Genomic DNA, 27,638 nt, shown 5'->3' on the forward strand with positions numbered 1-27,638 from the left:
CTCCCCCGGGGCGCCCCACGCCGTTATTCGGAGCAGCATTGTAGGATACCAAAACCAGTGCGGCAACTTACTGGACATCACCTTGGTGCCATCGTTCTGCTGCCTTGGAACTATTCGCACAACAGTTTGCTACTGAAGACCCACCCCCCGCGACGCCCCACGCCGTTATTTGCTGGGTGGCAACTTACTAGACATCACTTTCGTGTCATCTAGATTTCAGCGCGTTCTGCTGCCTTGGAACTATTCGCACAACAGTTTGCTACTGATGACCCGCCCCACGCCGGAAATCTGGACGTTGTGCTGCGTTGGGACTATTCGCACAGCCGACCGCTACTTCGTTGTTTTTCCCTAAAAATGTTTATATGTTATTACTATTTTTGTTTTCTTGTATATATTTATAAATTATTAAAGTTTTATAATCTTACTACTTTGTCGGAGTGCTATATATTTTTAATGTGACACATAATTGTAAAAACTTTGATGTACAAAGAGTCATCCCTGGAATCTTCCGCTTCACGCTCGGTCCCCTCCCCAATCACAATACAGGATGGTTTTCAGATAATAGCAACGCTTCTGCTGTGACGGATCTCATCGAGTGTGGGCCTTGATCTACTATAACTCCTTTGAAGAGGGGTGAATCTTTACAGCTGTGGCCATAAACTACATCTGCAGGGCTAGCTGATACCCTAGGACCAGCCTGGACAATCGGACACAGAGGAAAAGGAGTGTCAGAGGGTGCAGTAGTGAATAGGGCGAAAGGGAGGTGTCGGGCGGGCACAGGGTGTGATTCTCAGGAAAGAGCAGCGCAGATGGGGGGAGGTTTATTACCCATGCATAAGACAGAGAGCGGGGGTGACCACTGCCTGGGGGAGATGCTTGCGAGGGTGGGGAGCCATGCTAAGGATCGACAGCGTGCACAGAGTGGGTCTGGTCAAGGCATCTAAAATGGCTGCCGTGCACGACAAAAGTGTGGCATTTGAAAAAAGACAAGATGGCGCAGACAATGTTTTTCAACACTTCCTGATTTCCTTCGAATCGAACGTTAACAGACGTTGGGGCATATTACCAAAGTTAAGCGATATTTATCCCTAACGATGCATTGCAAAGATTTTTTTACCGTCAGAAATTATCGCAGATAAACCTTGCTATTATCAAAGTTTATCGCAAATACGATAAAAACCGACCGCAATGCATTAATATCGCTGAAAACTCAGCGATATTCATGCATTACCGAGCTAATCCTCTTAGCCATGTTATCCACCTCCCATAGGATAACATGGCTAAGAACTGCTCAGGGCAGCTGTTACTTTTTGGAGATATTCGCGCTTATCTCGAATATTTCCAAAAGTTGATAATAGGAGATAGCGATGTTAGCGACTGTTTCCAGTCGCTAACATCTTGGCATGCCCACTTTGCATGTCATTAGTGATAAATATCACTCACATGCAAAGTGGGGCCCAAGATGGTCGCTATCTCCTACTAGCCGTCGCTAACTGGTGTTAGCAACAGCTAGGTAATACAGATATAATTTTATCTCCGCGAAGCGGAGCGCTGTTACAGATATATATCTTGTTTTTGAACGTTAATTTCTCAAAATGCACTGAAGCACATATATTGAGACCTAGCAAAGGCACATCGGGCTACCAGTCCCTAATATTTTACCAAGTTTCGTGCAAATCCATTCAGCCGTTCGATTATTATTATTATTTATTTTTTTTGCCCCGCGGGGCCCTTTTAAAACCTCCACATCAAACCTAGGGGATCAGCGAGGATCTACTATGCCCCCTTATGGTCATTTGCCCCTTCGCTTTGGCCTCCTCTTGTCTCTCGATCCTACCGAGAGACAAGATGGCGGCCGCTACGGACTGTTTGGAATGTTTACAGACACCGGAGAGCCAATCAGCTTCGCTTCGCAAAGCTCCGTAACGCGAAAAGTACGCGAAGCGGTGCGCTGTTACAGATATATATCTTTTTTTGAACGTTAATTTCTCAAAATCCACTGAAGCACATATATTGAGACCTAGCAAAGGCACATCGGGCTACCAGTCCCTACAATTTTGCCAAGTTTCGTGCAAATCCATTCAGCCGTAAGATTATTATTATAATTTTTTTTTTTTGCCCCGCGGGGCCCTTTTAAAACCTCCACATCAAACCTAGGGGGTCAGCGAGGATCTACTATTCCCCCTTATGGTCATTTACCCCTTCGCTTTGGCCTCCTCTTGTCTCTCGATCCTACCGAGAGACAAGATGGCGGCCACTACGGACTGTTTGCGGCCACTACGGACTGTTTGGAATGTTGACAGACGCCGGAGAACCAATCAGCTTCGCTTCACAAAGCTCCGTTGCGCGAAAAGTACGCGTCCTAGGCCGCTGCCCGGTCCGCGCTTACAGATATATATCTTTTTTTAAACGTTAATTTCTCAAAATCCACTGGAGCACATATATTGAGACCTACAAAAGGCACATCGGGCTACCAGTCCCTACAATTTTGCCAAGTTTCGTGCAAATCCATTCAGCCGTTCGGGCTAAAAGTGAGGCCAACCGCCCTATGGAAATTAACATGGGAAAAACGCGTTTTGGGACCCCCCTTTTTTCTCGGCCCCCCCTTGACGAACCCCCCCCAAATTTTCAAAGGCTGCTCAGAAACAAAATGTGCCATTTTCCTGAAAATTTCAGCCAATTCCGTCCACAAACGGCAAAGTTATTAGACATAGAATTTTCAAAAATCCCATAGAGAAAAAATCCTAACTATATATACCTACTGGCGACCGCCAGTAGGTAATATTTTAAGGAGTATGCAGGGTATGGGAGGTATTGTAATGACTTGTCTGATTCTTCCTCTGTTATACAAGATAATATTTCAATAATAAAACCTGGACTAAAAAAAGTTTTGTATTTTTGGCTGTCAAGTCTAGCAGGCATAATACATTGAGAATGGACTGCTCGATTCATGACAGTCTATAATTCGTTATGGAGTAGCAGCAAATAGTAAAGTCATCATTTAATTACTACATTGCAATACATTTACTCTTTTTGCATTAGGATTTGTACCACTAAAACTAAAAATAACACTTGTAATTTAGAAGTCTTCCATAACAAAGCATTTGTGTTTCTTATTACTTACATAACATTCTCTGATATTTTGATAAAAATTGCATCTATACCCAGAAATAGTTATTTAAATCAGGGAAAGAACATATCAACGCCAATACAGATGATAAGTGTAACAAAATGTCATTTATTATCTTTCTCCCAAGATTATTCATTCTACTCGTCGAAAAAGTAAGCCTTCAGCTTTCATCGTGCTTGTCCCGAGAATAAAAAATGCTTTAATGGGCCACAGCCAACACGTCGGTAATATAAAATATTCTTCGAAATAAATATGGGGATTCCAATTTCAAGTAATAGGGATTTCACATTCTGTTAGTATGCGCAATGGCTCCATACATCGAATACTTGGGCTGTCAAGTCTCCTCTTTTCAAGAACAGAGATTGAAGTATGATGGCTTTTTATCAAATCCACATTTGAATAAATTTAGGTCAGGCAGAAATCATTGTATGAGAAAAGCCGTAAACCAATAACGTTTGTGTTTCCTATGGTTCACATGACTGAATAGTCCTGTGCGCTACTACACCAGAACCACTGCTTGGAGCATGTGAACATCTTCACTGTTTGGAAAGGCATTATTCTGGATGGAACTTGGAAATCAGTCGTGAGCAAACACTTTGGGTCACATTAAGACACCCTGCAGATCCAGTTCCCGTTCGCCAGAAACGGGATTAAAACCCAGAGGCAAATGATGCACACTCTGGGCTGTCATAAGTAGCACAGGGGTTGCAACCGGGGGCTTTGGCACTACAGAACGGACTGCAGACACTTGGGCTGCCCCTTCTATAATAGAGATTGTGCTGGTGCTACATGTGCGATACAGGATCAATACAGGGCTGTTTTCTCTGCCTCAGCGCCCATGCCATATTACAAATGAGGGCACAGAGCCAAAGAGGCCATCAGAAGGTGCACTGACTGTCTGTGCACCATGTGCAGATGGCACACAGTCACTGCACTCCATGAGGGCTCCCCTGTGAAAGGGACAAAGCCTTAGACGTCTGCGGGTGTAGTCACTCACTGGACCACACTGTAAGGAATCTCTGCCTCTCTTCGAATTTCAGGCCTGCTTGTCGACGGCAAAAGGACATATCGATCAGTGTCTTCAATAAGCCAGCCCACCTTTCACTAATGTGTTGGCATAAGGGCAGATGTGATTTCATGCCTGTGCTGAGACAGATCAGTCATTGTGAAAGGACACACCTGGTCTACACCTGATGCACCCTGGTAAAGGTGTGCCGTGCATTACACTTTAACTACAATCTGGGTCAAGATATTTTTGTCTGGCATGATTTGAACCAAGAAAAACCTTCCACTAAAGTATATGGGCGAATAGAAAATGTCTGTGGTTTGCAGACTGTGGAATTGATAACAGCATGCACTATTACTGTATTGTCAACCATCAATTTTCACAAAATCCATAAATCAAAATGAGGCACAAACTGCGTACTTGTGCACACCAAACCCCCACAAAATTGTGTGCCTTGCTGGTGTTTGCTCTCTTGCAAACAGTGGCTACCTGTACTTTCGCGGCAGTTTTTGGATTTCATGTGGCGTTCCCTGGTCTTTTGCTTTCTTCTGTGGTCCCGCGATTCCTGCCTGACGCTAGTCTCCCCCCGCCACCGCAGCCTATTACAAACTCGGCGCGGCCGCTGAGAGGGGGGACTACAACATCCAGTGTCCTTAGCGGCAGGAAGGCGCCTACCCCTGCTTCCCGCCCGGAGGCTTTTAAAAATCAGCGAGAGCCCCGCTTCGCGGGACACACGCGGGCGTCGCCGGGCTAAGCCCGGGAAAAGGGCAGGCAAAGGGCGTGCCGTCTGTGGCCGTCCGCAGTCAGACGAGGCCGGGCTGGGTTTCCCCCCCTTCATGTGCCCTTTGGGACCCTACCAGTAAGCTTATCGTATCCCTTTATTGTCTACAAGTAACTTAGACGCCTGATCGTGGTTCATACTCCGAAGAATTTTGCCACCTGTCTCTTATTCCCCTTTGTTGCACTCTGCTGTTGTTCTGTTGTACTGTTGACATAAGCATCTAAACCATGATACCCCGTCTCAGTCAGGGCAGAAGATCTCTGGTTGGCGGCTCTGTTAGAGGGACATTGGACCAATTCATTACCATCGGTCCTGGAACATGAGATAGCCATCACCGAGCGGCGCCTTTCGTCAGAAATGCTATAACAAGCGTTCTTCTCTGGGACAAATCCAACACGCAATTACACCTCCCGTTGATGCTACGCCTACAGACTTAACTGGGGACATAAGTGTTCCCCTGCAACTTCAAGATTCAATAGGTTCATCTGAACTTTTCAGGGATAGTCACTTACACGACCCAAATATAGCTATACTATCTGATACTTCAACAGAGGAATTTATATCTAAATCTCCTCTCAAGCACAAAAAGAGAAAGAAATCATATAGAAAACCCATGCCAATAGGGCAGAAAACTAAAAAAAGAAAGCGCGGGGGAAATGGGCTAAACGGCATATGTAAAGAAACACCAATAAATGTCACGAACATCCCTAAGACTCCCACGATAGCTGCAAGAAAGACCATGCGGGACCCTTTTCAGCCACTAGTTCCTCCCATCCCAGATCTAATGGGAAATATCGAGCAATTAGTAAAATCCTTAATTTTGCCATTAGTGGAGAGGGTTAAAAAAACTGCAGAACAACAGGCGTCCCTTGAAACTTTAATTATTACCAATATAGAATTAACAAGGGAACAAACCACTAATGTTTTGAAACAGTACACTCAGGCAATTAATATAGGGCCGAAACCAACTGATCTTATGATCAATCAGGATCCACCGCCCATAAATAAGGATAACACCGCTGCACCTAGGACAACAGTTGTAGCCCAACCAACACATAATAAAAACAGCTCGGGAGGGTTAGTTATTAAATTAGATGACCCCCATGAAAATATCACCAACTTGCGGCCACCCAATAAGAACCAGAGGGGAACCATACAACAAATAGATTTGCCACCTGAGGCAGCACCCTACGTAGTGACACTCACTGGGGTTCCAGAATTAGCGTTGGGGAAAACAGAAAGCTATCAAGAACTCAAAAATAAAGTAGTTTATTGGTTGCAACAAAACAGGCCTCTGCCCCCCAATATTGACGGTGAGATTCTTCATGTTAGAAGACTAGGATAGGTCGGACATAGACCAAAGGACATTCAGGGGGATTTTATTATTATTAATTTCAGAGACCCCTGGGTAATTACACATATTGTAGACTGGTATACTGACCGGGGAGAGGGAGAAATCATGACACATGATCTAAGTTATTTCTATCCCCGCTCCTTATTGTCTAACCCATCAAGACCCCGGTTACTAAATTTGGGCTACACAGAGGGCCCTCGTTTTAACATCCCCACTTTTAATAGTTTTGCTGCTTTTTCCAGTTTGGAAGGAGTGGATTGACTCTCTAATCCGGCTCCTAGTGATAGTTATTCTGTTAACCACGCAGTAAGGCAACATGTATCCCATCCTACAGTTGACAGTAAAATGATTAATTATATGGCCTCCACTAATTCCCTCGTGGAAACAACACATAGTGGAAGGGACATGAGCCCTTACAATGTAATTTCCTGGAACATTGTGGGCTTAGGTGCCAAGATGCTGGATTGTAATTGGATTATTTACATTGAACAGTATTTTATAATTTGTTTGCAGGAGACTTGGTCTATTGAATGTAATCATTTTTAGAAGGGTATAAGGCATATTAAGTCCCTGCTATTGCAACTACAGGGGAAGACCTAAGGGGGGGATGGTTACGTATATTTCTGTTGCACTGACTTGTAAAGTACGTAGAGTACCATCTGCTAACCCTGGAATTCTTGGTCTAATTTTAAATGGAGAAAACGGTCTAGCTGGTCTGGTAAATTTTTATAATTTTGTTAATCCATGCTCAGATTTTAGTCAATTATCTGCTGTGAATGTTTTCATTAGTATGTTAATGAAACAGAGTCTACATAATCTTATGTAATTTCAAAAAGGGGGTGGTGATGGACAGAGTATCTGAGTTAATCAGAACACTCCTACCCAGTCAACAGATCAGGGCTTGATCCATCACCGGTTTTTAGCTCACTGCACCATCCCAGTTCAGAACCTGGCTATATGCAAATTAGTCTGTCCCTGGCCCAGTGCATCATGGGAACAGAGCAGACCAAACTACCAAGCCAATTCTTCACTGGAAAGGAAACAAGCTTCCGGGGACCGGTTTCTGGCATTACAGCCGTCTTCGGCCCGGCTTGCTTGAATCCTGATGGTGCAGTGAGCAAGGGACTCATGTCTGAGCATACCCTTCCACACTCATGGTGGCCAAAATAATTTCAAAAAGGGGGTGGTGATGGACAGAGTATCTGAGTTAATCAGAACACTCCTACCCAGTCAACAGATCAGGGCTTGATCCATCACCAGTTTTTAGCTCACTGCACCATCCAAGTTCAGAACCTGGCTATATGCAAATTAGTCTGTCCCTGGCCCAGTGCATCATGGGAACAGAGCAGACCAAACTACCAAGCCAATTCTTCACTGGAAAGGAAACAAGCTTCCGGGGACCGGTTTCTGGCATTACAGCCGTCTTCGGCCCGGCTTGCTTGAATCCTGATGGTGCAGTGAGCAAGGGACTCATGTCTGAGCATACCCTTCCACACTCATGGTGGCCAAAATAATTTCAAAAAGGGGGTGGTGATGGACAGAGTATCTGAGTTAATCAGAACACTCCTACCCAGTCAACAGATCAGGGCTTGATCCATCACCGTTTTTTAGCTCACTGCACCATCCCAGTTCAGAACCTGGCTATATGCAAATTAGTCTGTCCCTGGCCCAGTGCATCATGGGAACAGAGCAGACCAAACTACCAAGCCAATTCTTCACTGGAAAGGAAACAAGCTTCCGGGGACCGGTTTCTGGCATTACAGCCGTCTTCGGCCCGGCTTGCTTGAATCCTGATGGTGCAGTGAGCAAGGGACTCATGTCTGAGCATACCCTTCCACACTCATGGTGGCCAAAATAATTTCAAAAAGGGGGTGGTGATGGACAGAGTATCTGAGTTAATCAGAACACTCCTACCCAGTCAACAGATCAGGGCTTGATCCATCACCGTTTTTTAGCTCACTGCACCATCCCAGTTCAGAACCTGGCTATATGCAAATTAGTCTGTCCCTGGCCCAGTGCATCATGGGAACAGAGCAGACCAAACTACCAAGCCAATTCTTCACTGGAAAGGAAACAAGCTTCCGGGGACCGGTTTCTGGCATTACAGCCGTCTTCGGCCCGGCTTGCTTGAATCCTGATGGTGCAGTGAGCAAGGGACTCATGTCTGAGCATACCCTTCCACACTCATGGTGGCCAAAAAATTTCAAAAAGGGGGTGGTGATGGACAGAGTATCTGAGTTAATCAGAACACTCCTACCCAGTCAACAGATCAGGGCTTGATCCATCACCGTTTTTTAGCTCACTGCACCATCCCAGTTCAGAACCTGGCTATATGCAAATTAGTCTGTCCCTGGCCCAGTGCATCATGGGAACAGAGCAGACCAAACTACCAAGCCAATTCTTCACTGGAAAGGAAACAAGCTTCCGGGGACCGGTTTCTGGCATTACAGCCGTCTTCGGCCCGGCTTGCTTGAATCCTGATGGTGCAGTGAGCAAGGGACTCATGTCTGAGCATACCCTTCCACATCATGGTGGCCAAAATAATTTCAAAAAGGGGGTGGTGATGGACAGAGTATCTGAGTTAATCAGAACACTCTTACCCAGTCAACAGATCAGGGCTTGATCCATCACCGTTTTTTAGCTCACTGCACCATCCCAGTTCAGAACCTGGCTATATGCAAATTAGTCTGTCTCTGGCCCAGTGCATCATGGGAACAGAGCAGACCAAACTACCAAGCCAATTCTTCACTGGAAAGGAAACAAGCTTCCGGGGACCGGTTTCTGGCATTACAGCCGTCTTCGGCCCGGCTTGCTTGAATCCTGATGGTGCAGTGAGCAAGGGACTCATGTCTGAGCATACCCTTCCACACTCATGGTGGCCAAAATAATTTCAAAAAGGGGGTGGTGATGGACAGAGTATCTGAGTTAATCAGAACACTCCTACCCAGTCAACAGATCAGGGCTTGATCCATCACCGGTTTTTAGCTCACTGCACCATCCCAGTTCAGAACCTGGCTATATGCAAATTAGTCTGTCCCTGGCCCAGTGCATCATGGGAACAGAGCAGACCAAACTACCAAGCCAATTCTTCACTGGAAAGGAAACAAGCTTCCGGGGACCGGTTTCTGGCATTACAGCCGTCTTCGGCCCGGCTTGCTTGAATCCTGATGGTGCAGTGAGCAAGGGACTCATGTCTGAGCATACCCTTCCACACTCATGGTGGCCAAAATAATTTCAAAAAGGGGGTGGTGATGGACAGAGTATCTGAGTTAATCAGAACACTCCTACCCAGTCAACAGATCAGGGATTGATCCATCACCGTTTTTTAGCTCACTGCACCATCCCAGTTCAGAACCTGGCTATATGCAAATTAGTCTGTCCCTGGCCCAGTGCATCATGGGAACAGAGCAGACCAAACTACCAAGCCAATTCTTCACTGGAAAGGAAACAAGCTTCCGGGGACCGGTTTCTGGCATTACAGCCGTCTTCGGCCCGGCTTGCTTGAATCCTTATGGTGCAGTGAGCAAGGGACTCATGTCTGAGCATACCCTTCCACACTCATGGTGGCCAAAATAATTTCAAAAAGGGGGTGGTGATGGACCATCAGGATTCAAGCAAGCCGGGCCGAAGACGCCTGAAATGGCAGAAACCGGTCCATCGAAGCTTGTTTCCTTCCCAGTGTAAGAATTGGCCTTTGTAGTCTGGTCTGCCCTGTTCCCATGATGCACTGGGCCAGGGACAGACTAATTTGCATACAGCCAGGTTCTGAAACTGGGATGGTGCAATGAGCTAAAAAACGGTGTTGGATCTAGCCCTGATCTCTTGACTGGGTGAGAGTACTCTGCTTAATTCAGAGACTCTGTCCATCACCACCCCTTGTTGTAAATAATTTTGTCCACCCTAAGCGTGGAAGGGTATACTCAGATGTGAGTCCCTTGCTCATTGCACCATCAGGATTCAAGCAAGCCGGGCCGAAGACGCCTGAAATGGCAGAAACCGGTCCCCGGAAGCTTGTTTCCTTCCCAGTGTAAGAATTGGCTTTTGTAGTCTTGTCTGCCCTGTTCCCATGATGCACTGGGCCAGGGACAGACTAATTTGCATACAGCCAGGTTCTGAAACTGGGATGGTGCAATGAGCTAAAAAACGGTGTTGGATCTAGCCCTGATCTCTTGACTGGGTGAGAGTACTCTGCTTAATTCAGAGACTCTGTCCATCACCACCCCTTGTTGTAAATACATAATCTTATGATCATGGGTGACTTTAATGTTCACCCCTGTGGTGACCCCCTATTTAAATGCATTCTGGATCTAAACTGTGTACGATCTAACGGCTTACATTTAGAACACTCAATTGAGGGGGAACTTTTTAATGATTTATTGAATGATCTGGATGTGACACCAACCATGGCCTTGATGGATCCTGCCAAGAGATTTGAGATACCGACCTTTAAGGGCCACGGGAGGGGAACTTTCATTGACTATGTACTGATTTCATTATCTATGCAGTCTTTTGTGGACTCTTTTATCATTGAAGAGAGCGAATTTAGCGATCATAATCCGCTCACTGTACGTTTGTTGGGAGCGTGGATAGCTAAAGAAGGGCCGAACCCCAGTCAGGGAAGGCTGATCACAACTGACGGAAGACGTAGACAGAGATGGTCTAAGATCACCCCAGATCTGCTGTATTAAGACATTAAAGTCATATGTGCAGATGAAATTAACATCTGCACCCTAGAAGGTATACAGCCTAGTAAGGTGCTTGGGGCGTTCCAGACACTCTCAGATAAGATCTCGAAGCTGTTGTTGGTACCTGCTAAAAATCTAGTCAAGTTGGCCCAAAGTGGTTCAATCATGATTGCACCAAAGCAGCAAGTAACCTTAGGCTGGCTCTAGTAGCTAAACCAAGAGAACAGGTGACAGTCCAACTTTGTCGGAAAGAATATAAATCTACTATAGCAAAACGTAAGGAATTCCTAAGGGAAGAGGCCTGGAACGAGATCCAGGATCCCATAACTTTAAAGAGCAGCTCCAGATTTTGGGCCATTATGAAAAAGCCTTTTCTTGTTCAGGAGACCGGCGACGGACTCGAATGCCATAAACCCAAAGGGGACTGGGAAGTGCACTTTAAGCAATTATACTGCAGCCCGATGGAAGAAACCTCTAGCTTAGCACTCTGTACTAATGGAGAGAAGATTAGCATTGACAGGGGTGAAGTTCTTGAGGGTATTATGGGACTAACAGCCGGGAAAGCACCCGGACCCGATGGGATTCCTCTGGACTTATTTAAGTCGGAGCCTTCCTTTGGGATCCTATTTTAGAGTCTGTATTTAATGCCGCAGTGCAAAGTGGTTGTCCACAATCCTGGGGGGTTTCTACAATTGTCCCGGTTTTTAAAAAGGGGGACAAATGTAGTCCACATTGTTATAGACCTATCTCGCTCATCGACTCTATGGTAAAAATAATAGGTAGGATACTACTGCAGAGACTTTCAGACTGGGTGGTGGAAAATAACATCATGTCGATCTCCCAGTATGGATTCTGCAGTGGTCGTTCAACAATAACCCAATACCTTAACCTATTTTTAATTCTAAGCAAGTACACAGTGGCTCACAGGGGTACCATCCACCTCGCCTTCACGGACTTGTCCTCAGCTTTCGACTGTGTGAACAGGCGGAAGCTGTGGCAGTCCATGAGGGCGAAGGGGGTGGACAGTGGTATTGTTGATTTTCTTATAGATCTCCACAGCAATACTAGAGCTAATGTCAGATACTCTCAAGATCTGAGCGTAACAAATAATTTTAATATCAGAAAGGGAGTCCGTCAAGGATGTATTTTAGCTCCCTTTCTTTTTAATTTTTATATTAATGACCTGGATAGCGTTTTACAGGAGGTGCCGGCTGACTGTCCTAGAGTCGGTCGGCGGGGAATTCCAGTACTTTTATATGCAGATGATGCAGTTTTAATATCTAGCACTTTTAAATGCTTTTAAGTCCATCATGACAGATAGAGACCTAATGATTAATAACTCAAATCATTTGTCATGCAAGTAGGTCAAAAACCCAGAAGAAATGTTTTATTTAAAATAGATGAAGTGGTAATTCCGATATCAAAAACATTCTCCTATCTTGGGGTCCTTTTTGATACTAAATTAAATTGGGGCCCGCATCTTCTTAAAAAGAAAGGAGAACTGGTCAGGGTGAACACCTCTATTTTTAACTTTACTTCAAAGCTGGGGAAAAAACGTATTGGTGCCATGTTGCAACTCTATAATGCCAAATCAGTGGCAACGGCTACATATGGCAGCGAAATATGGGGGTATGTTGGTGGTGAGCAGCTGCAGATTGTTGAAATTTTTTTTATGAAGCGACTTTTGTGCGTCCCCTCCGGCACGTCCAATCTTGCAGTTCATGAAGAATTTGGGACACAATATATATGTGACACCTTTTCCCTACGCCCACTGACATGCTGGATAAAACTGTGGTTGAATCCCGACATCCCACTGACACACCTGATTGTGAGGGACTGCTTGTCTCGGGACAAGGCACTGGCTATCCCATGGATAAAATATTTGAAATCCAGTTTCTCTAGACTAGGGCGCCCTGAATTGTTTGATAATCCCAGTGACATTGTTAAGGGGGACTTGGAGGTAATCAAGCGGGCCTTCCTCATGGATAGGAAGACCCAAAGGGAAGGAGCGGAGCTCCAGAAGCCGAGTGTCAGAAATTATGCTATGGTGAAAACGTGTGTAACTACCGAGCCGTATTTATTGGGTTCCCTGACCTCTTACGAAAAGTTTCTATTAACTAGGTTCAGGTTGAATGTTTTTCATCATCTGCTTGTTAGGCCAAAAACTGCCAATTTTAATAAGACTGCAGCTCCCTGCGGCTGCGACGGAAAGTCTCCGCAGGACAGGCTGCATTTTATTTTTTTATGTAGGTTTTACGAATATCCCCGTAAGCGCCATCTGATGACTCTTTTAAGACAGCTTAATTTTACTCAGATCAGACCGGCCCTGGTGTATTTACAACTTTTACACAATGATAGTATTTTTCCATGTTACTGAATGTTTAAAATCAATTGTTAAATACAGAAAATGTATGGATTTTTAGTGGTCTTTATGTAATGAATTTCTCCAATCTCCTGGTTTTTATGTAATGAAGAAATGATATCCTTGCACCTTTTTGCACTTTACCAAGATATGTGTTTATAACAAAAGTATTATGAATTGTGAGTATTAATGTATATGTACTTTTATGGTTTTGAACAAAAACCAAAATAAAGTTTAATTGAATTGAATTGAATATCTTTAACTTATAGTAAAATTCACTTGCGCTTTCTAGATCAGCACTTAAATAATCTTTTTGCACCTTTCACCAATAATTGTCATTGCTTTGAAACATCATCATAAAATCAGCATCATTTACGGAGCTGTACATGAGATAAAGAGCAAAATCAAATACAAAGGTGTGCCTGTCAGGATCTGTCTGAAAGATTGAACACATTTCGCTGTCGAGCTTAGCAATCACATACTTCACACTCACAAATGTTCTCTTAATGGGATAGCCTCCGCTGATTAACAACTTTCTGGGCCAAGTGCAATCACGTGGTAAGAATTGTAGACGTGTGATCACAAATTCGCTGGATGGTGGATACACCTAAGTAGGCAGAGGTGCGTCTTTTGTGGTTGTGAGAGAGCTGTTGCAGAAAGCAAACGATGAACACGAGTGGCACTACTACAGTATACGTTTAAAAGCAGCGTTGAAAGTTCAGGTGTGTCGACATATTATTTTATAGTGCAGTCCATGCTGTGATATGCCTAGCAGGGTGCAGGCTTTCTTCTTGAGAAGAACCACACAATGGAACAGAGGAGAAACATATTCCAGTGACAGAATCCAGAGCCTTACCCTGCAGTTGGGTTTCAAGGCCTCTCTACCAACGTTCTTATATTTTTGTTTGCAAATGTTTAAGTTGACATGATCTAGATTCTCATCTTCCAAATGGCAGGCGACTGGAACACATCTTTTTATTTTACATACAATAGTAGCATCGCTGTGTGTCCTAGTCTATTCTGCCACTGTCTCGGAAAACAACCAACACATAACAGAGGAAGATGCTCCATCATAGGGTTCTCTCATTTAGCACTGGGCAACCTCTTCAATGTTGTTTTCCAACAGTTACAACTCCACAAAACAGGAATGCATATCTGTTGTAAGGTAATCGTTTTCCCTGAGTGCCCCAATTTCAGTCAAAGTGACTGCTCATCAGAAGCTACCGAGGAATGGCAGAGTGGCAGCCTGCAGGCATGCACTGGTTACAGCCAGTTGGCGCTCAATATCAAACCTGGGAATACAGGTGCATAAACCAATGAACTAACAAAATGAGGCAACCAAATGAGGCTAGTCATGGATCAAGGATGTAAGGTGGATTTGTAGAACATTGCTTGTCATCTGTATCTGTGAGGGTATCCAGGCGCTGATGCTATGGCCTACTACCCAGCTTATACAAGTGACATTCACCCTGTCCGTGGAGTCCCTCAGGTGCAGAGAAGGGAGGACATACAAATTACCACGTGTCCGAGTAAAGGGTGTATGGAGTGATAAGTGTAAAACTTATAAAGTTCGTGGACACCTTTGTAGAGGGTCTATGCTATACCATTCAGCAATAGTGTTGACGCAACCCACAGACCCCTCAGGAAACCGTCTATGGGTTGCACCCTGATGGAGTGGTTGGTCTGAGTCAGTAAACCCTTCAAAGGAATTTATTTGGATTAATAAGAAATGATAGGAAGAGGGGGAGAAGTTGAAGGGAGGGAGAGGCGCTAAAGTCGAGGGTTTCTTACTCAAGGCCTTATCTGGATCTAGCATGGACAGAGAAGACAGCCTTAACTTCCTGCCCTTTAACCAGATGCCTGAGCATGTATTCTCTAGCAGCACACTTGAAAAAGAATGGCAGAAGGAAAAGGACCTCGCACCCTCGACTGGCGGTCCTTATTTGTAAACAGCGCATCACGAAGTATAGAGCATGGTAAATAACCCTTGCGGCCAGCACCGTTTTTTTTTAAAGCAGACACAGAAATCAATTTCTTACATATTGCTTGATATTATCTGTCTTGCCACTTCTGGGAGAGATTGCCTCAAACCATACTGTCATTATATTGTCCTTGCTCGCATTATTCATTTTTTTTCACCAACTCCTGGCCACGCCATTAACAGGAAGGGATGTCTGGTGTCAAGACTAGAAAAATCTATACTTTCATCTTCTAGTATTTGTTGTACGATACAGCAGGCACTGAGATAAGATATATTCCATTTATTCCTGTATGATATCCATCTTTGCTCCAGTCAGTCCTCTTCCCCTTTGCTCAGTCTACCTATTTATGTTTTGAAACCCCACATGTCTGCTGATACATTATCTCAATCTTTACACTCTTCCTTCACCGTTCTTTTCTTCCACCACTGTCCACATTTTCGTCTCCAGCTCCCCACTTTTCACCTCTAGTGCTCTGGATCCACTTACCCTAGGCAAATCATGTGCTTTGAAGTGTCTCTAGACTCCTGCCATTCTCCTTGTTTGTGCAGTGAAAGTGTGCCATGACACTTTCTCTTGTGCTTCCTATCTTTAGTTATACCTCTCTTCCTCCCTTTTTTTCTTTATCTCTCCCCTTCTCTTTCAGGGTCTTGGAGCACACTGAAGTGCACAAATGTGTGACAAGGCTGCTAAATAAAAAAAAATATATAAATAAATACATATTATACACCAACTTACCCTTCACACTTGCTCGCGTTTGCTTTGTGTATAACAACTAAGTGGATAATGGACATTGGTACCAATGTTAGGTACATATAATTGTACGTGTATCATATAGATATACATGTTAGACCTGGCATCTATTGGCTTGATCTCCCCTGTCTTTTTACTTTTTGCCTCCTGTTTTTGACTGTGTGCTGAATTTCATTTTTGCTGGCTTTTGGACTCAGGGCACTTTGCCACTGCATGTGCTCTGTGTCTAAAATGTAATGACATTTGGTTTTTCCATGATTGCTGTATCTGATTTACTTATAAGTCCCTATTACAGTGCTCTGTGTGTGCCCAGGGCCTGTAAATCCAATGCTACTAGTGGGGCTGCAGCACTGATTGTGCCATCCACGAGTAGCTTCTAAACATTTCTCTGGCTTGCCACTACACAGCTGTGTGCACAGCTTTAAATGCCATAACCTGGCAAGTACACCTATTTGCCAGGTACAAACCTACCCTTTAACTACATGTAAGACACCCCTAAGTACGCCCTAGGTAGCCCCATGTGCGGGCGCAGTGTATTTAAAAGGTAGGACATGTGGTTTTAAGTTTACATGCCCTGGTAGTGATAAACTGCTACATTTGTGTTTCACTACAGCAAGGCCTGTCTCTCACAAAGGTTGGCATTGGAGCTGCCTTGTAAAACTTTACAAGTGTATATTCCGAGAGCTGATAGAAAATTGGAGTTTGGTGTCTCTGTACTCAAAATTTAAAAACACATTCTTAAGTAAGGTTGGTAAAATTGCTGGTCTGAAAATGCCACTTTTAGAATGTAGGCATTTCCTTACTTTAACCATTCTGTGCCTCTGCCTGTCCCTATAATACACGTCTGGGTTGGATGACAGATTGGCTTTGGGAATTCACTCTAGACAGTGGCACACAAAGGTATCTGAGGAATGCCCGTGATATCCTGATGGCTGGAGTGGTGGGAGGAGTTGACACTTGCATCTGAATAGGACTGTGCCTGTCCCCAAACAAAGAGCTGCATACCCTCATTGTCTGTCTGCAGCCAGGGCCAGGAAGGCAGGGTCTTGTGCACTGCTAAGGCCTTTCTTTGAAGTCTCCCTACTTCAAAGGCTATAATGGATATAAGCACTGGACCTCTGATACCACATGCTCAGAACACTTTTCAGCTCAGAACATTCTGGCAAAGAGGAAGAACTGTTGTGCTGCCAAGTGGGACTGCCACTTTGCTGTTTGCTTAGCTGGGTTGCCTACTGCTTATGTCTTGTGAGTGAGAGGACTGGACTTTGCTCTCTGCATCCTGCTTTCTAAAGGTTCTCCTAAAGCTTATGTTGAGCTTAATTCTTGTTGGAAGATTCAGGGCCATCAAAGAGTTCACCTGCAGCCCCTCTGCTGAGAGCCACATTCTGACAAGTAGTGCCAAACCCAGCTCCTTGGCACTTGGAAGTGAGTTGCTGTGCTAAAAAGAAGAAAGCAGCACATCTACTTAGAGCACCTTTTCAGAACCGGCACCAACCTCCGGCACATCGCCGCTGCCTGCACCAAAGCCGTAGTCCGTGCTGAACGTACAACCGCAGCTTACAAAACAAGCCCCAAAACCTCTGCAGTACCTCCAGAGAACCACCACAGAGGGAGTTCCAAGTACTGCATCACTGAAGTCCATGGTGCCAGACTCTGCTACCCCACCAGTGGCCCCGTGGTGTGACATTGACACTGTGAAATAAATGCCTCATGCCTTGATCCTCGACGTTTCATCAACACTGCACCGCCAGCGGAACCAATGCCTCACTGCAACCACTGCATCACCTCCCCTGAACCTCATAGCATACCCAGGGGTTAACAGCTCAACAACTCTGCCCCCTCCCAGGAACTGATGCTTCACTTGCTTTAGTGATGCCTCACCTCCATCATATCTTGGCTTGTGTATGTTGAATTTTCGTTATTTTAGTCTTGTTATACTCAGATAAATATTGGGTATTTTTCTAAACTGGTGTGGAGTACAGTTGTGGTGTTTTCACTGTTACTGTGGGTGTGTGTGTGCACAAACACTTTACACATTTCCTCTATAGTTTTGCCTGACTTCTCTGAGCCAAGCTACCAGAGAGTGAGCACAGGTAAACATTGTTTTTACTACACTTACCCTGACTAGGATTGTGGGTCACTACTTGGACAGGGTGCATACCTCTGCCAACTAGATACCCCAATTCTAACTCTCTCTCTCTCTCTCTGATTGGTTCTGTGAGTAGTAGTCTCTGAGCGAGTCTAGGAGTGGGTGCATGAAAGTCAGAGTGGGTATGTGTGGGTGTAAGTCTCTGAATGAGTGTTTGAGTGGGTACATATGGTTCTGAGTGTATGACTTGGTCTCTGAGTAGGTGCTTCAGGTCTGAGTGGGTCTGTCAGTGGGCATGTCCATCTTTGAGTTGGTTGTGACTGGGTGCAGGAGTCTCTGAGTGGGCCTGTGAGTGGGTGAATCAGAGTCTGAGTGGGTCTGTGAGTGGGTGTCTCAGTCTTTGACTGGGTCTATGAGTGGATGCATAAGTCTCTCAGTGGGTCTCTGAATGGGTGTATGATTGTCTGAGTGTGTCTGTGAGTGACTGCATCAGAATATCAATGGGTCTGTGAGTGACTGTGTGAATGTCTGTATGTGTCTGAGTGAGTGCATGAGAATATGAGTGGTGCTCTGAGTGAGTGCATGAGTGTCTGAGTAGATCTGTGATGGGATGCCTCAGTCTCTGAGTGGGTTTGTGAGTGAGTGTTTGAATCTCTGAGTGGTTCTGTGGAGGGGTGCATGAGTGTCTCAGTGGCTCTCTGAGTGGGTCTAAGAATTTGGAGCAGGTCTGTGAGTGGATCCATGAATCTCTGATTGTGTCTGTGAGTAGGATTAGGAGTCTTTGATTGAGTCTGTGAGTGGGTGCACGAACGGGAGTATGGGTGGGTGTGTAAGTCTGCATGAGTCTTTTAGTGGGTGCATATGTTTCTTAGTGGGTCTGTAAGTAGGTGTGTGAGTGTATGACTGTCTGTGAATGGGGCATACTTTCCTGAGTGGGTCTCTCAGTGGGTGCGTCCATTTTGGAGTGGGTGTGCAATTGGGTGCATACGTCTCTTAGTGAGCCTGTGAATGGGTGTGTCAGTGTTAGAGTGGGTCTGTGAGTGGGTGTCTGAGTCTCTGACAGGGTCTGTGAGTGAAAGTATGGGTCTCTCAGTAGGTCTCTGAGTGGGAGCATTAGTGTCTGAATGAGTCTGTGAGTGACTGCATCAGAATATCAATAGGTCTGTGAGTGAGTGTTTGAGTGTCTGCATGGGTCTGTGAGTGAGTGCATGAGAATATGAGTGGATCTCTGAGTGAATGCATGAGTGTCAGAGTGGATATGTAAGTGGATGCATCATTGTCTGAGTGGGTCTGTGAGTGGGTGCATGAGTGGCTGACTGGGTCTATGAGTGGGCACATGAGTCTCTGAGTGGGTCTGTGAATGGGTACGTGGGTTTCTCAGGGGGTCTGTCAGTGGGCACATCCGTCTCAGAGTGGGTGGCTAAGTGGCTGTGTGAGTTCCTAAGTGACACTGAAGGTGGGTGTGTAAACATATTTTTTCAGTGATGTTCATGAATATGTCACAACCTATATTCCCAAATTCATCATGACATTACACAGGGGCCTTGCCGACGGTCACGGCCAATTCACAAATATCCCAAGTGGAAAAGAAAACCCTTTTTTTTTTACATATAATACTCGAAAGGGGTTCTTTAAACAACACTAAATTCCTCTCATGGGGTCAGAGCACATGCAACCTGACCCCTTAGCCATTTCCCACCATTTGGTTTGAGCCCCGGGGAATGTTCTGATGAGATAAAATGGCAGCCGCAACTCTCTACTCAAGTTTTGGTCAGCCAATAACGCATTCCTGTTGAAGCACGCATTTGTAATTAATCGCGAAATCGGTGCCAATTAGCCGCAATCGCAGATATACAAATTTGGAATTCTTTAAACTTCTCAACTATTACTGAACAGATTTAAAGCAGAAAATTGAAAGCGTGATCTGCGAACCAAGATCTACTTTCCTGACAAATTAGGTGTAATTCCGCCCAGCAGTTTGGGCTGCAGTGTGTCTAAAGCTCCTATGGGAATTCATATGGGAAACACACTTTTTTTGACCCCCTGTTTTCTCATCTCCCACTGTGCACAACAAGAACCACTGGCACACATTTTGTTTTGAAAATTTCATGAAGATTCATTGAACGGCACAAAAGATATCGGCAAGTAAAAAAAACGCATTTCTTATGGAAATATAGTCCTAACTATAACTACCTCCTGGCGAACGCCAGAAAGTCATATATATTTACTGAAAAAAACAAAGGTTAAAGTGATGTTATATCAATGATGTTATTTGAGATTAAATCAGTGATCTCATAAATGATGTCATAGAACATGTCATGAGTGATGCAATATGTGAGGTTTTAAGCATTGCATAGCAGGGGCGCAAATTATAGTCAGTTCTGCTAATTATAACTGGTGCATTTCTGTGATTGTGAATGTTGTCACTGACATTTTCCCCTAACTATAACGTTCCTTTAACCTTTGTTTTTTTCAGTTAATTTGTAAGCACAAAACACAAGCAACCCTTATGATATATATATATATATATATATATATAGACATACATACATATATTACCATGAACACTCTCCAGCATCCGTTCATGCATCTCCCCTTCGCACCGAGCAGGAAAGAAAGTAAGAGGCATGACTCCATAATTAACCAGAAATCCTTTTTTTTCTTATTTTCATATAAGGTGCAAGAATATCAACCTACGTGTTTCGGCTGTAGCCTTCGACAGGGTCATAGAGTTGTTTAGTGCAGAGGGTAAAATATAAAGGGACAACCTCTTTTCCCACTACCAATCCATTCAATTCAGCAACTGGGCTGCTGACCTCGTAAATGCATTCTTTCAGTTTGGCATAGCATAGTCACCATTTTGTCCAACAGAAGTGCAAATACATTTTAATTCATGGCTTACATATCAAAAGAGGATTCAGACAAACACGTATATTCTGTTCTGCACTTGCATCTCTGCAAGACCAAGATACTGGGAGGAATAACAAACATTGTATCATGCAATTTTACCTTCTCTGGGTCAATGTCACATTGTCCATGTTTTCACAGTAACACCATGTGTTTTATTGCCCATTGATATACAAGAGTGTAAGGGTGCAATTGCATGAATGATTGAATTCAATATTTGGGCACATTGAGTCAGCTAATCATGTTTACAATTCTTAACGTGAAAATTTAATAAATAATGTCCCTGTCCATGTTTTCACAATGACATCATCTGTTTTATAGCCTGGTAGAGTGCCATTGGTATTCAAGATTTTAAAGGTGCATTTGCATGGGTAATTGGCATCAATTCTATGGATGAGAATTCTACTAGGGCACATTGTGTCACCTAATTATGTTTACCATTCCTAAAGTGCAAATGAAGTAAATAATGCCCTTACATGACAAGAGATTTCATATACAATATACTTGAGAATATACATGGGAATATTCATATCTCATATGGTGCAAATTCAAACAATCCCAAAACTCAATAATAGTGAAAATGCTATTACTGTTATTATCACAATGATTTCAGGTTAAATGCAAACATATGCATGTATTTCCATTAGTATAAACTGCCAATGCATCAGCAATCCCCTAAGTTGTATGTACTAAAGTGGAAAAGCAATTAACAGTCCCCTGAATATCCTATGATATCATTATTTCGGTAAAGTGCAAATGTATGAAGCATAAAGTGCAAATGCATCAGTCATCCCCTGAGTTCCATATGATCAATTGCAAATGTATTAACAATCCCCTGAGTTCCATATAATTTCATCATCTGGAGAAAGTGCAAATGCAAATTAATGCATTCTGGGTTAAATTGCCGACCACTGAAGTATCCCCTTGATGTTCTTTGACCCTAAGGTTACCAAATAACCATGCAGAATAGACAATGAAGTATATCTGGTATCTGGTCTGATTTCATTGTCAGATATACTTGGGTTGAACTTCAACAATTCCTGTATAAATTAACCAGGATAGCCCATTTATTTTCTAACCAGACCACAATATTCTTTGATTGATCACAACAATGCACCACAAGTATCTACTGCCATCACAATCTTCAAGTCTTATTCCATATGTGTGTGAAAAAGTTAGCTAAATGCCCGAGGTGACTGACTCACCAATAAACCAGACCTTTTGTAACTCATTGGCCTTGTTTTTCAAGAAAAAGTCAATGTGGTTTATAGTGGCTTCTCCGGGTGTCTTTCCCAAGGACTTCGCCCTCTTCAGGGATTCCAGCTATTTCCGGTGTGGAAAGGGAAACTCCCCCAGTCACCTCAGACATCAGTGACCCCCCTGAATTATCCTTTTTTCCTTCATGGACTATAGAAGAGGTCACTAATCTCCTTCTTTCTACTAAATCTGGCTCCCCATTGGATCCAAGTCCCCCTAAAATCTTCCACTTTCTACCAGGAGTTTTCGCTTCTTATTTGTCTCCTAATTTCAATCAAATGTTTTCTTCTGATATATTTCCCACCAACTGGAAACTGGCGTCTGTTCCTCCCCTTCTAAAGAAAGCAATCTTAGATGAGGTGGATCCTAATAATTACCGCCCAATCTCCTGACTCCCTCTGCCCGCAAAAATGGTGGAAAAAGCCATGAATAGTGTTATATCAGACTATATTGAGAAGCATGCCTTTCTGGACGCTACTCAGTTTGGCTTTAGAAAGCACCACAGTACCGAATTGGCATTGATTTCAGCATCCGAACTGATTAGGCAGACCGTTGATGCAGGAGGCAATGCAGCAGTTGTGCTGCTTGACCTCTCTGCCGCATTTGATACTGTGAATCATCAAAAATTATTGAAAGTCCTGGATGGGATTGGCATTAAAGGGAAAGCGTTTGCTTTACTTAGGTCATTCCTGTCTGGCCGGGAACAGTTTGTGGCTCTTTCAGAATTCAAGTCGCCGAACTTCACACTGCCATGTGGAGTACCACAGGGCTCTTCGTTGAGCCCCACTCTTTTTAATATCTATGTTGCCCCCCTGGAGAGGCTAATCAGATCGCTGGGTTTCTCTGCTATTTCTTACGCAGATGATACCCAGATTGTGGTTTCAGTGACAGGTTCACCAGCACACACAGCGGCACAGTTGCATACCTGTCTTTGCCAGGTGAGGGACTGGATGGCCACTAAATGTCTAAAATTGAATTCTAGTAAGAGCAAAGTCTTACTCTTTGGCAGCCACACACATTTCTGGTCCCCTGCTTTGTGGCCTTCGGAGTTGGGCTCTCTACCTAATCCTACGCATCAGGTTAAGAACCCGGGAGTCACGTTTGACTCCATGCTTTACTTTGAAGAACACGTAGACCAGGTCACATCTATCTCCTTCTATACACTAAAATTACTTAGAAGGATTCTTCCATTTATTCCGGCTGATCTGGGGAAGTTAGTGGTACCGGCTCTTGTTTTATCTAGAGCCAACTACTGTAACGGTTTATTCATGAACCTTTGCAAGAAATGCTTGACCAAGTTGTAGATTGTGCAAAATGCTGCAGCACGTCTATTGCGGAACATTCCAAAATATAAATATGCCTCCTCGGTGCTCAAAGAGTTACACTGGTTACCAGTGAAGAGACGGATTGAGTTTAAGGCTCTTTGTATAGCTTTTAAAGCTATTCATGACACAGGGCCTGCCTTTTTTTTATCAAATTTGCCGCCTTACATCCCTGCCCGCCATCTTTGCTCAGCTCTCCGCTCATAATTTGGTAGTCCCCAGGTTCAAAAAGTGTTCTTGGGGTGGAAGGAGCTTTCTGGTCAGTACGACCAGACTTTGGAACTCGATTCCACTGAGGACAAAAGAAGAAACACACCTGTGGGCCTTAGGGAAGGCTTTAAAGACGTGGCTTTTTAATCTCTGATGTGGTCTTGAAACAGTCCGGTATGTACCTTGAACTAGCGCCTTGACACCTTCGGGTGAATGTTTCACACTTTATAAATGTATTTTTCATTTACTTTCATTTAATTTCAAATTGTATTATTTACATATAAAAACCAATCCATATGATGCAATGTAGGGGTCTCCAGTTTGTGTTAAAAAAGCAATAAAGTGCAAATACAGATGCCAGTATAAGTAAAGTGCACAAAGCAGGATTTCATAAAAATAATGTAAGATAACGACATAAAACTGGTACGAGGGAATCGTTAATATACTATAGTAAAATAATACTATATGATAAGAAAACCAGCCAGAGAAAGAGTCTCATGCGGATGTCACAAGTGAACATGAAGCTCAGCATCTGCATTGAACTAACAAGGATGCTGTGTTCCCATTAATATTATCAATTTGGATTCTGCTCTCCACAACTCACGTTCTCGGTTGTTACCCCAGGGTCTCCTTGTCACATGATGTACACCATAGCATCTCATGTTACCGATGTTTCCGTTATGAACCTCCCAGATGTGCTTGGCCATGTTGTAAGAAAAGTCCTTGTTCTTTATTGCACGTAGGTGTTGCAGAATGTGAAGCTTAAGCTTAATGACAGTGCTCCCCACATACTTTTTGCCTCATGTGCAATCAAGGACATAGACCACGACAGTGGTTTCACATGTTATCCATTCATTTATTTTCATGATTTTACCTTACATTGTCCTAAACTCCGTTAGATTGTGTCCATGAGCACATGCTTTAGACCTGAGGCACTTCCAAAATCATTGCTTTTCATTTGATAACCAGTTCCCAATTTTAGATTACATTAAGTTATCAGGATTTAAAAAACTTTAGTTAAAAGTTCCCCAAGTGATGCTGTTTTCCTGTATTTGATGTTTGGAGGTCATCGTCCATTCTAAGGATTTTCCAGTTCTATTTTAGCAATTTCCTGACCTCAAAGTTAGACATGTCAAAGTCCATGATGTATCTAGAGACTCCTGAGTCTTCCTTATAACTCTTAGGTTTCACAATCTACAGACTCTCTATTTTCTTTCCATTGGCCCTCAGGAATGCATCTTTTCGCACCTCAGTGGGGTATCCCCTCACCCTGAAACAATGGTACATTTATCCAGCCTGTGTTTCAAATTGCTTCTCGGGTGATCAATTTCACCTGGCTTGAAGACACTACCCATAGGGGACACTCCACTTTAGGTTCTGTATGTGCCCACTATTGTCTTGTACTGGTCGCTTTCCTGTGAAACCTAGTGCATATTTTGTTATCACTGAGGTAAACCCTAATGTTCAAATAGTTTATATCTTTTTCACTGATGTCATAAGTGAATCTAAGTCCGAGCACATTGTTGTTCAATGATTTCATGAAAGTCTCAAATACATCTCTTTCTCCTTCCAGACAATAAACAAGTTGTCGATAAAACAAACCCATAAGATTACTTGCTCCATTTTAGTTGGATTCTGTTCATTCCACGTGACTTACACCTCTCACCAACCCATCATTAAGTTTGTTAAGCTTGGTGCAAATGCTGTCCCCATTGTCGTTCTCTGGACTTGTAGGAAATACTTGTGGTTAAAAATAAATACATTATTGTGTTGACAGAAGTCCAACATCTCTAATAGCATATTTGAGTATTTATTTATTTAGAGTTTTATAGAGCGCGAACCAGACCCGTAAGGGTATCAGAGCACTAAACAGGAAAGGCAAGTAGTGTACAAGGGAACTTAGAGGGAGAGGGTACATAAGGGATAACATAGAATGGAAACATTTAGGATAAAAACAGGTAGATACATATTGCAAGAGACAGGCGGTCTCAGATCCAGGGTGTGATGCCCAGAGGTGCCAGGTGGGTGTCATCCAGACACCGGGAGAGCCCACAGGAAGGTAGAAAAAAGTCGCTAAGGTGATTGTGAAGAGGTGTTAGGAGAGGAATTTGCCCAAAAGGAAAGTGTTGGCCTCCATTTTGAAGCGTGCCAGGGATGGAATTTTATGGATGGCCCGTGGGAGAGAGTTCCAAATTCTTGGTGCGGCCCCTGAGAAGGCCCGATTGTACGTTTTTTTCTGTATGCATGCAGGTTGTCGCAAGAGGTCTCTGGTGGCACGGGATTTCTGGTTCCTTTGCATACTACAAGTTTTTGGGCGAGGAATGCCGGTGAGTTCGAGTATAGCGCCTTGTGAGTGATGCACGCCAGCTTAAGTTGGATTCGGGCCTCGAAAGGAAGCCAGTTGAGAGCTTTAAGGTGAGGGGTTATGTGGTTGAATTTCTTTGAGCCTGTTAGGAGTTTTGCGGCAGCATTGAGGCAGGCTTTTAAAGGTGCCATGGAGGTCTTGGGAAGATCTGCAAGGGTAGAGCATCCATATTCCAATCTGGAGATGACTAGAGCCTGGATTGACATTTTCAGGTCGAGGAAAGGTTAAAAGTTTCTTAGGTAGCTCAGGTGATATCTAGCTGTTTTGGCCATCAAGTTAATGTGGCCTCACATGTTCAGTCTGCAGTATAGGGTAATTCCAAGGGATTTAGCAGAGTCTGCTATGGTTGGCAGGCAGTTGAGAGCTGAGATCGCCTTGATCCATTCCTGGATGTCAGGGTTGGTTTTAGGTGGGGAGATTAGAAGGAATTCTGTTTTTTTAGCGTTAAGCTTGAGCTGGTTAGAGGTGAGCCAATGGACAGTCAGCTTCAAGGCCTCATTGAGGGAAAGAATGTCCTTGGGATAAGAGATTTTTATGTAGATCTGGGTGTTATCAGCATACATGTGGTAGGAGGTATTGGTGGTGCGTAATACTTCTGAAAGTGGTTCAAGGTAGAGATTGAAGAGGGTGGGGGACAGAGTTGATCAGTGGGAGACTCCAACCGTGATTGGGGAGGGAGCGGATAGGTTGCCGTTGATTAGGAATCTCTGAGAGTGATTCTGGAGGAAGGACCTAAACCATTCAAGAACAGGGCCATCCAGTCCCATCCTGATTTTAAGGCGTTCAAGGAGTTTTTCATGGTTGACAGTATGAAAGCCAAGGAAAGGTCCAGGATGATTAGGAGACAGGTTTTGCCTTGGTCAATGGCTTGGAGAGCATCATCCACGATGTGGAGGAGGGTGGTTTTAGTGCTGTCACCAGGTGTGAACCCGGATTGGAAGTCGTCCAGTTGGTGGAAGTTGGTGATGTGTTGGCTGAGCTGCTGTTGGACACTTTAGCATGGAGTGGGATGTTGGATATAGGTCTGTAGTTGTCAGGGTAGGCAGGATCCAGCGTAGGTTTTTTTTAGGATGGATGACTTGGCCGGCTTTGAGAGAGTCAGGTATTGATCCTTGAAGGAGGGAGGCATTGATAATTGCAGTCCAAGAAGGGATGATAGCCTGAGAAGCGGCGGCTAAGCAGTTTGATGGGAGAGGGTCATTGAAGTGGTTGTTCGGGTTAAGGGAGGATAGAATTTTCGAGACTGAGTGTTCATCATAGCCTTTAAAGTTGGACCAATGTGCTTGGTTTTTGGGTTATACCTGGTGGGGCGAAGCAGAGAGTGGGGGCAGAGTCGGAGGGGTTTGGGAGAGAGTGGTGGATCTGAGTTCATTTCCTAGGGCAATGATCTTGTCAGGGAAGAATGAAGAAAATGCCTCGCAAGATATCAAAGATTTAG

General features: G+C 44.0%; 1 protein-coding gene across 4 annotated transcripts in view; it reads right to left on the reverse strand.

Annotated features, from left to right (window-relative positions):
- The window catches only part of NTNG1 (netrin G1), a 909,002-nt gene that overhangs the window by 705,986 nt on the left and 175,378 nt on the right, over positions 1 to 27,638 (reverse strand). The window lies entirely within an intron of this gene.

This window comes from Lissotriton helveticus, chromosome 1_2 (genome assembly GCF_964261635.1).
Source record: "Lissotriton helveticus chromosome 1_2, aLisHel1.1, whole genome shotgun sequence".
NCBI lineage: Eukaryota > Metazoa > Chordata > Amphibia > Caudata > Salamandridae > Lissotriton > Lissotriton helveticus.